The sequence below is a fragment of the Pan troglodytes genome, chromosome 1 (genome assembly GCF_028858775.2).
Source record: "Pan troglodytes isolate AG18354 chromosome 1, NHGRI_mPanTro3-v2.0_pri, whole genome shotgun sequence".
NCBI lineage: Eukaryota > Metazoa > Chordata > Mammalia > Primates > Hominidae > Pan > Pan troglodytes.
The window spans coordinates 16,466,919-16,477,734 of record NC_072398.2 but is presented as its reverse complement, the minus strand read 5'-3'; the positions used below and the strand labels follow the sequence as shown (position 1 = coordinate 16,477,734).

General features: G+C 37.3%; 1 long non-coding RNA gene across 1 annotated transcript; it reads left to right on the top strand.

Annotated features, from left to right (window-relative positions):
* Nucleotides 1-5,571: 5,571 nt before the first annotated feature.
* Nucleotides 5,572-9,758, top strand: LOC112208647 (uncharacterized). The gene is made up of 3 exons (XR_002943152.1): nucleotides 5,572-5,593; nucleotides 6,171-6,389; nucleotides 9,628-9,758. It is a non-coding gene; the product is annotated as an uncharacterized LOC112208647 (long non-coding RNA).
* Nucleotides 9,759-10,816: the final 1,058 nt, after the last annotated feature.

Below are 10,816 nucleotides of genomic sequence, written 5' to 3'. Positions count from 1 at the left end.
GCTGTGTGGGTGTGAGACACTGCAGCATTTCCCAGCTACTCTCTAGAAAACCGGCTTCAGAGCTCTCCCAGGATATGCCATTATTACTTCCCTGCCAAAACCTGCTTTTGCTTCTTCACTCTAGAAACTAGAATCATTTTGGATAGATCTTTAGGCTCACGATCTGGATTCATTACCATCCGTCCCGCAATTTCATCTAATTGTGATTTTAATTTTTTATCAAAGTAACACAGAAACTGTTGAACAAAAACAGTTTTATTATAGGACTTATAATAAAAGAGCAGTTCCCTCACCACACTTTTCTATTTCCCAATTCCCACACCTCAAATGGCATCACTTTTCACTCTCTCAGCTATGTCTTGTGATTTATACTTTGCCAAAGACAGATAGCACCTGGTCTTTGTTCCAAATGCTCTAACAAAATACATACCATAGACTGGCTGACTTATAAACAACAGACATTTATTGTCCACCGTTCTGGAGCTGAAAGTCCAAGATCAAGGCTACCTAAGATGGCTGTCATCTTACTCCAGACTCACATGGGTGAAGGAGCTAGCTGGCTCTCTAAGGCCTCCTTTATAAGGGCACTAATTCCATTCATGAAGGCCTCACCCTCATGACCTAACCACATCCCAATGACTCCACCTCCTAATCACCTTGGGGGTTAGGATTTCAACATATGAATTTTGTGGGGGACATAAGCGTTCAAAACATGACAGATTAAAAAAAATAGTTTTTCATATTTCAAATTTAGACATTGTCTTTAACTTTCTATCATAAAAGATGGAATTTGACTCTTCCCCATGCCCCCAAAACACATATACACAGTCCCACACCCCCACTGTCCCTGAACCCAGTTATGTTGTTAAAATCAATTGTGGGAGTTTATATTACTTTGATTGCATAATTATTATTTACAGTTGAATCATGTAAAGCAATATTGTTACATTTCCTTTCTTGTAATTAGTGAAATTAATTCTTGTCTTTTTTGCTCATTTTTCTGTATTATGCTAAATCATCCTTAAAATTTCCCACAGAAATCTAAATTTCCTCTCAAGGTATTAAAGCCATCAAGTGATTTTTTTCCATTTTCATTTCCATTTATTAGTTTAATATTATTATTATTATTATTATTATTATTATTCAACATCTCTCTCCTGGAGCTGTCTTTCAGCTTCAGTCTGCCCTGGTTGTTCTCTTGGCCAGATACTCAGCTGACATCCAGGGACTCTCCTTATCCACCATCCTGTGAATTCCCTTTGCCCCTCTCCTGTGTTACATCCCTGATTCCTAAACAATGAATCTCCTTTTTTAGTTTACTCTCTCATTTTGGTGGAAGTAATTTTTAATTTCCAGAGCTGTAACAGGAACAAATAGAGATAACTTTTTTGAAGGTCTGAATGTCAGAAAATATCTTTATTATGTCCCAACACTTGCTTGATGGTTTGGCTGAATATAGAACTATAAGTTAGAAAATATTTCTCTTAGAATTTTTGAAGACATTACTCAGTTGTCTTCAAATTCCCTGTGTTCTTTTTAAGAAACCCAGGCCATTCTGATTCTCAATAATTAAATGTGACTTGAGGTTTATGTTTTGTTTTGTTTTTGGAAGATTTTAGGATCCCCTTTATCCCTAAATTCTACAGGTATGCCTTACTAGTGGGCAAGGTCCCACTTAGGGTGGGTCCTTTCTAATTTCATCCATTATCCTGGAGAATTACTTTTCAGTCTGGAAACTCATATGCTTCTATTTGAGAACTTTTCTTGTATTATTTCTATGATACTTTCTTCCCCTTCACTTTCCATGTTTTCTCTTTCTGGAATGTCTACTAGTCAGATATTAGATCTCCTGGATGAATCCTCCATTTTATTCATTCTCTCTCACTTTCCTTGTATTTGTCTTTTAGTTCTCACATTAGGAGAGAATTTCTTACTTTATTTTCTAATCCACTTATAATTTAGAAAAACCTATGTTAACATATTTTACTTATCAAAGTTCAGTCTTGTTTTATGAATCTGAAAACATATTTTCTTGCTCTATGGTTGCAATATATTCTCTGCTTTCTTTGAGGATAAAAATTATACACATTTTGAATATTTCTTCTCCTTGTGTTTCTCTGTTTCATATTTTAGATGGTGTCTGTTGCTATGTTGCCCAGGCTGGTCTCAAACTTCTGGGCTCAAGCAATCTGCCTCAGTCTTCCAAGTAGTTCCATTCCATTGTACATGGCTATTTATTGTTATCTTTCATAATAGAGATCTTGATCAAATGTCCAGTAAACCTTGTCTGTCTTTTTATATTTAAGAGAAAGGAATGAAAAAGCTGAAAGCAAACTCTGTATGTGGAGGGAGGATCTGTTGGCAGATGGGTTTTACCGTCAGAAAGCCAACTTTTTCACTGGGAGACACCAAAATGTCCATATATATAGATTGTTTTCTATTTGACCATCTTTTTTTGCTTCTTTTCTTTCCTGCCTTCTTTTGGATTGATTACATATATGTTATGATTCCATTATGATTGCTCAAGTATTGGCTCAAGGAGTATACTTCTTGTCTTACTTTTCTATAAGTTGCTTTAGGGCTTAAAATATACATCTCTGATTTATTACAGTCTATCTTCAAGTAATATTAGACAACTTCCTAAGCAGAATTTTGTTCTCTTCTTAACATTATTTCTTTCTTTCTTTTTCCTTCTATTTCATTTTCTTGAAGAGATGGAGTCTTGTTATATTACCCAGGCTGCAGTGCTGTGGTTATTCACAGATGTGATCACTGTGCACTGTGGCCTCAAACTCCTGTGCTCAAGTGAGCCTCCTGGCTCAGCCTCCCAAGTAGCTGGGACTGTAGGTGCAGGCAATGGTGCTCAGCTGAGTTCATTTGCTCTTACTGAGTTCATTTTTCTCCCTGATAAATGTATGAAAACTATAAAATTCTCTCTAGGTATGCTTTTATTATGTCCCTTTAATTTTGACAAGTAAATAACTCACAGTAATTCAGTTCTATGTGTTATAGCATTTCTTATGATTTATCTTTATCTCAAGTGTTTGGGATAGTATTTTTTTTTAGTTTAGTTTGTACAACTTAGTTTCGGTATTTAATTTAGTTTACTTATTAGCTAAGTCATTTAGTTTTATTTGTTTAGTTCCTTTTAATTTAGTTTAGTTTGTTAGCATAGTTAAATTAGTACTTACTAGTCAGTTACTAATTTTTAACATTTCAGTCTTTTAAATTATTTTGATCCACTATTTAAACATTTAGCTTATTATTTAGTGTAATATTTAGTATGTTACTGACATTTTTCAGATAACTTTAGTATTGATTTATAATTATTGTTACTAGTATGATGTTTATTATATTTTATTATTATCTTATGATATTTTCATTTGGAATTTCTTGATGCTTATTTTATGGCTTCACATGTGGCCAATTTTTCTGACTATTCCATTTTCACTCAAAGGAGAATGTTTTCTACATCTATTGAGGGTGAGTATGTACACATAGTACTTATACATTAATCTTATTGATTGTATTATTTAGATTCATCTATTTGTTAATTTTTTCAATGAATGTTCAGTGCCTACTTTTTTGCTACACACTGTTCTAGGCATATGAGATATGGTGGTGAGCAAAACAAAATTCCTGCCTTTCATGGAGGCAATATTTTGCTGGCGCTGATAATAAATTAGTAAACAACACATTACATCTTACACACATATATGTGGTAGTGATAACTGCATTGGAGAACAATAAAGCAGAATAAGGGTGATAGAGAATTCAGGTCATATGTGGTCAGAGTTAATTCATGAAGGGTAGATTAGGAAAACCTCTCTGAAAAAAATGATAATTAAACAGATCTTTTATAGACGTATTTATTTTCCTTGGCTTGACCTGTTGGTTTGAAATGGTATATTAGAAATCCCCAAAAACAATTAGTGCTGTTTTCACCAGTATCTAATGTCCCTTTTTGATTGGTATATATTTTTTTGTCTCAAGTTCTATTTCGTCAGATATTAAAATTTGAATACCATGTCTGTTTTGATCCATATTTGTATATCTTTCTCAATCTGGGTCGACCACTTGGGTTTGAATCTCAGCTCTGCCACTTACTACTAGTTTTTTTTTATCTTGGAATGATTACGTAACCTTTATGCTTCAATTTCCTTATCTAGTAAATGGGGATATTAATAGGAACTACATTATAGTATTGTTATGAGGATTAAATGAGTTAATACTTGGAACAGGCTTAGAACAATGCCTAGCACACAGTAAGTGCTACAAAAGTTAGTAGCTATAAAAAAAATAAAATCTTCATTTCAAATCTTTCTGTTTTCTTTTGTTTCAAGTTTGTCTCTTGTAATAACATATTAGGTTCTTCTATTCTTTAAATCCAGTGGGTGCTTTAAAATCCATTTACATTTACTCTGATTACTTTTATTATAATAAAAAATACTTCTGACATCTTATTTAACATTTTCCATTTACTGTACCTTTTGAATTTTTTTCCTTCATTTCTTATTTTTCGTTGGATAGATGATGTTTTTCTCCCAGCTTAAAACATAAACTATTAACTTTTTGAGAAAATATGTCCTTCCCTTTTCCTAGTATTTCTATTATTTCTTAGTCATTCTCTGGTATACACATTTTGTGTCCTGTCTTATAAGTGGTTATGTATGTTTTGATTTTCATTCTCATAACAAATCCTCTTTGTTTGTCTTCTTATTTCACCTGTAGTACTACACAGTGCCTTTACACATCCATGGCTTTGACTCCCTTTACCCGTTAATGACTTGCACATCTATATATCTGGCTCAAATTTCTATCCCAATCATCTTAAACCAGTGCATTCACCCGACCTGGGCATCCCATTTGCTTGGCCCTCAAACATTTCACACTCGAAACATCCAAAACTGAACATGTTGCTTGTTCTGTGTTCCCTTTCTCCAAAAATGGTAATGCCATGTTGACAGTTGCCCAAGCCATCACTTTGACTCCTCTTTCTCCTTCTTACTCTATGTCTAATACATTACCAGGTCCTGTCAATTTTTATTCCTAAATCTGGCTTGAATGTATATGCTATTTTCCCTCCATCATCATGGGTCTAGATTACTGTAACAACCTTCAGTATGACATTTCTATGCCTGGACTTCTCCCCTGCCTACCCCAATACACTCTTCTACCCTACAAACTGAATGATCTTCACAAAACAAAGTTCTGATGATGGCATTACCCACTTAATACTCTTCGATGGCATCATATTGCACTTTGGGTTTGTTAGAAATGCTTGTTCCCTGGTGCTGTAAAGAAATAGCACTTTAACATAAATTTAATTTCCTCAGCAAGCCCATTTTTTTACTTTCTGCAGAAAGGGTACACTCACCAGCAGTTTTGCCAAGAGAGTACACCGAACAAAGGAGACAGGGTAATTAATAACCTGACATGTCCACCCTATTGCTGCGTCTGGTTTCCATTGGCTGGAACGTGACCTCACATTCTGTGTTTGTCCCAACTGGCTAGCAACTTAGAACTTTTTAAAAGAGGCAAAGGCAGAGGAGAACAAAGAAAGGAGGAAGTAACCTGTGGAATGCTGAGAAAGGTAAAAACACCTTCAAATAAGGAAGAGGAACAGGCTATGACCTAATGCTTGCTTGTACCAGTATAAGCATGCCAGGGCAAATATTTAGGCTAAACTGTGGGAGTTAAGAACATAAAGTATATTAATTTCTTTATTACGGCTAGCAGATATCTAAGAATGTTAGCACAGAAGTTACTATTTATTCCTAATTAGATGGGAGGAAAGTCTTTGAAGAGGAACCTCTACTTTACTTTTTACAGGTTAAATGTTAACAGCTTTATATAGCTTAAAGGTCTGGGTGTGAGCTGAGGTTCCTGTGAACTCTCAACTTTTCCTCTCTCAAACTTCGTAGAGAAATTTCTTCAGCCCCTCAAACATATCAGGATTTCCTCTTACCGTCATACCTTCTCACGAGTTGTTTCATCTTCCTAGAACACATTTTCCCTTCCTCTTGGTCTGGTGAAATTTAACTCAACCTTCAGAAATTTTACTCAACCTTTCTAATATTTCTACTATTTCTTATTCATTCTCTTGTGTACACATTTTGTGTCATCTCTTATGAATGGTTATGTATGTTTTGATTTTCCCTTCCTCTCAGCCTGGTGAAATTGTACTCAGCCTTCACACCTCAGGTTAGATGTCATTTCCTATGAGAAGCCCGCCTCGTTCAGGACGTCCATGATCTCTCACAGCCTTCTGTGTTCCCTCCTCAACACGGTGTTTTATAGCTTTTTAAAAAATTCTGTGATCATATTATGCTCAGCAAACAGAGAGAGACTATTCTTGTTTCCTGTGCCTAGGATGTGCCTGATGTATGGTAAGTTCTCATTAAAATGCTTTGACTTGAATTGCATATCCATGCTGTACTGCAGTTTCCTGGGATTCTTTTAACTCTACAAATTTCTCCCAAATTTATCTACTAATTGTCTTCTTAGAGACAACTAATACATTTCTAGTTGGATACTTATTGTTGATATAGTTGGGAATGGGTGCTCAGTGTCGCAAAAATCAACGCTGAGACAAAAGACCTCTCAGCAAGGCTAGTTTACTTTCTGCAGAAAGAGTGCTGCTCACTAGCAGTTTTGCCATGAGAGCACACACGAACAAAGGAGGCAGGGTCATTTATAACCTGACATGTCCACCCTACTTCTGTGTCCAGTTTCCATTGGCTGGAACGTGACCTCACATTCTGTACTTGTCCCTATTGGCTAGCAACTTAGAACTTTTTAAAAGAGGCAAAGGCAGAGAAGAACGAAGGAAGGAGGAAGAAACCTGTGGAATGCTGAGAAAGGTAAAAACACCCTCCAAATAAGGAAGAGGAACAGGCTATGACCTAATGCTTGCTTGGACCAGTATAAGCATGCCAGGGCAAATATCTAGGCTAAACTGTGGGAGCTAAGAACACAAAGTACATTGATTTCTTTATTATGGCTAGCAGATATCTAAGAATGTTCGCACAGATCTTTGAATAAATTTTGCTTCTAAGAGAAGTTACTATTTATTGCTAATTAGACAGGGAGGAAAGTCCCTTTGAAGAGGAACTCTACTTCACTTTCTACAATATCTACATTTACAGAAGAATTCTGTATTGTTTACAAAGTAATTTTCCATGGATGATCTCATTGAATTCTCTGTGTTCCTGGGATGTAAATATGAATAATTAGGCTTCTAGTGATAACAGTGAGAGAACCGAATTCCAAGGAAGTTAGTGACATGCATAATAAGATCAGAGTTGAGACATCTATTCAGGTCCTCTGCTGTGCTCATTCTCAAAAAAATGTTTTTGGTAAAATATACATAACATAAATGTAGCATCTTAATTTTTTTTTTTTTTTTTTTTTTTGAGACAGAGTCTTGCACTATTGCCTGGACTGGAGTACAGTGGCACGATCTCGGCTCACTGGAACCTCCACCTCCTGGGTTCAAGCGATTCTCCTTGCCTCAGCCTCCTAAGTAGTGGGGATTACAGGTGCCCACCACCACACCCTGCTAATTTTTTTGTATTTTTAGTAGAGACAGGGTTTCACTATGTTGGCCAGGTTGGTCTGAACTCCTTGTGATCTGCCCGCCTCGGCCTCCCAAAGTGCTGGGATTACAGACGTGAGCCATCACGCCTGGCCAATCTTAACTATTTTTAAGTGTACATTTTAGTAGTGTTAAGTACATTAACATTGTTGTGCAACCAATCTCCAGGACTCATCATATTGCCACACTGAAACGACATTAATCAAACAACTTCCCTTTCCCTTCTCCCCGCAGCTCCTGGCAACCACCATTCTATTTTCTGTCTCTATGAAGTCCCCTATTCTAGATATTTCCTATAAGTGGAATCATACAGTCTTTTTCTTTTTTGTGAGTGGCTCATTTCACAGCATAATATTTTCTGTAAGTGTCATCCATGTTGTAGCATGTGTAAGAATTTTCTTCTGTTTTACCACCGAATAATTTTCCATTGTATGTATATACTGCATTTTGCTTATCTATTCATCCAACACTTGGGATGTTTTCACTTTTTAGCTATTGTGAATAATGCTGCTATGAACATGAGTGTACAAATATCTCTTCAAATTCTTCCTTTCAATTCTTTTCAGTATATACCTGAAGTAGAATTGGTGTATCACGTGGTAATTCTATTTTCAATTTTTTGAGGAACTGCTGTACTGTTTTTCATGGCAGCTACACTGTTTTACATTCCCACCAACAGTGTACAAGCGTTCCAATTTCTCCAAATCCTTGCCAACACTTATTATTTTATCTTTTTTTATGGTAGCCATTCTAATGGGTGAAAGATGGTTTTAATCGGCATTTCCCTAATGATTAGTGATGTTGAGCATTTTTTATGTGCTTACTGACCACTTGTATTTCTTCTTTGGAGAAATCTCTAAGTCCTTTGTCCATTTTTTAATGGGATTTGTTTGCTTTTTTGTTATTGAGTTGTAGCTATGTTTTCTGGATATTAAGGTCTCATGGAATAAGGGCCCACAATCCCACAATATTCACAAATATCTTCTCCCATTCCATAGTTTTTTCACTCTGTTGATTGTGTCCTTTGAGCCAATCTGGTACTCTTGACATTACACTGTCTCTGTTTAGTTACAGAGGTGGTGGAAGGTGTAGATGGAGTGATAGCAATAGGACTCCACTCTTGTTATCAGACTAGGTTCACAAGGTCAAAAAGCAGCAGGGAGGGGATAGACCCCGAGCCCCACAGTATGGGAATGTTGTGGGCTGGAGGGATGTGCTTTTATCCTGTCTAACATCAAGATTTATCATAGGGACTAAGGTAGTCCTAGGCCAATAGATGGGAGCCAAGTGATCCCAGCAGTGGTAAAAGAGGGGATGCCAGGCCAGGTATGGTAGCTTATGCCTGAAATCCCAGCACTTTGGGAGCCGGAGGCAGGGGGGTTGCTTGAGGCCATGAGTTTGAGATCAGCCTGGGAAACACAGCGATACTCTGTCTCTACAGAAAATCTAAAAATTAGCAAGGCATGGTGGTGCTCACCTGTAGTCCCAGCTGCCTGGGAGGCTGAGATGGGAGGATCACTTGAGCCCAGGAGTTCAAAGTTGCAGTGAGCTATTCTTGTACCACACCACTGCACTGCAGCCAGGGCAACAGAGTGAAACTCTGTCTCTAAAAAAAAAGAAGGAAAGAAACTCAAGGAAACAACTAAGAACCATCCAACCAAATGCAGGTCCTGGAAGAACCTGGTGTCCAGGTGAAGTTTATTATCAATTAAATTAATTCTAGCCTTTTACTAAAAGAACACTTGGGACCTCAGGCAAAGACATCACCAGCTTGATTGAGGTTAGGGCTTATTATTTATATACAAAGATGAAGCCAGGAATTGTATGTGTCAATGCCAGATTATTAGTGGAAGATTGGTACCATTCAGATAAAAGCTAAAGCTACCTGAATCAAATTAGGAATAAAACCCAGGTCACCAATGAGCCAGGATTGGTGGATCAAAGCTGCTTTAATTTACAGGAGACTTTAAGGTAAATTGGTTTTGTATCTGAAGTCATAACTACCATTCTTTCCCTATTTGTGTTTAAAGGATCTGTCTCCAGCGGGACCAGAAAACCATATGTGGCAATACTTATAAACTGCCTCTAGCTATATAGATTAATACAGAATCATCTTTCTTTATGAGTTTTCCACCAATAAACATGTGTAGATATAAGCAAAGCTTTCCATTAGAGCAAATTGTTTCAGGTCCCACTGCCACCAACAGATGACATCAGTGGCTGCATACTCAGCTGTCACACTCTTTTTTTTTTTGAGACAGAGTCTCACTCTTGTTGCCCAGGCTGGAGTGCAGTGGCGTGATCTTGGCTCACTGCAACCTTTGCCTCCCAGGTTCAAGTGATTCTCCTGCCTCAGCCTCCTGAGTAGCTGGGATTACAGGCACACGCCACCACGCCTGGCTAATTTTTCTATTTTAGTAGAGATGGGGTTTCACCAGTGGTGGCCAGGCTGGTATCGAACTCCTGACCTCAGGTGATCCACCCGCTTCGGCCTCCCAAAGTGCTGGGATTACAGGCATGAGCATCCGCGCCTGGCCAGCTGTCACACTCTTTGTTGGTCTGTGCTTATTATTGAGCTGTTTTAAGGACATTATTAAATGCATACTATTTGAAAAGTACTATTGAGAACATATTGAAAGCGTTCATACCTAGAGACTTCAGATTATAAGGAAAACAAAGTAAGTGACTTGTAAAAATTGAAAGTGGTGAGGAAATGACAAATGTGGCATATGCAGCTGAGATGAGTCATTTGACAGTAGGAATGATTCTCAAGGATAAACAGTGAAACACTGGTGAACAAAAAAGTCTATGCAACTGACAATAGTAGGCAAGACAAGGAAAAGACGTGTACGTGGTTGAAAGATCAACCCTATTATTAGATGAGGTAGCTTTTTAGGCTTTAGTTTATTAGACTAAGTATTCTAAAGCCAAGAGTTAGTTAGAGAACTTGAAGACAGAACAAGGTGATGCTACTGCCAAGGAAACCTCTGTCTCGAGCTGTGTATGGTTGAATGGGTTCATGGCCATTTGAATCTGCACAAAATCAACGTGAGAAGAGACAAATATATGTGGGATGGCATGACATCTAAGAAGTTACCAGAAACTAATTTCAGAGATCCTCAGAGCTTCGGGTCGGGATTAACTGTCTCAAAAACTTTAGATGCTTACAGAACAAACATCAGCTAGGAAAATGTGTGTCTGGTTTTAACACTTCAAAGT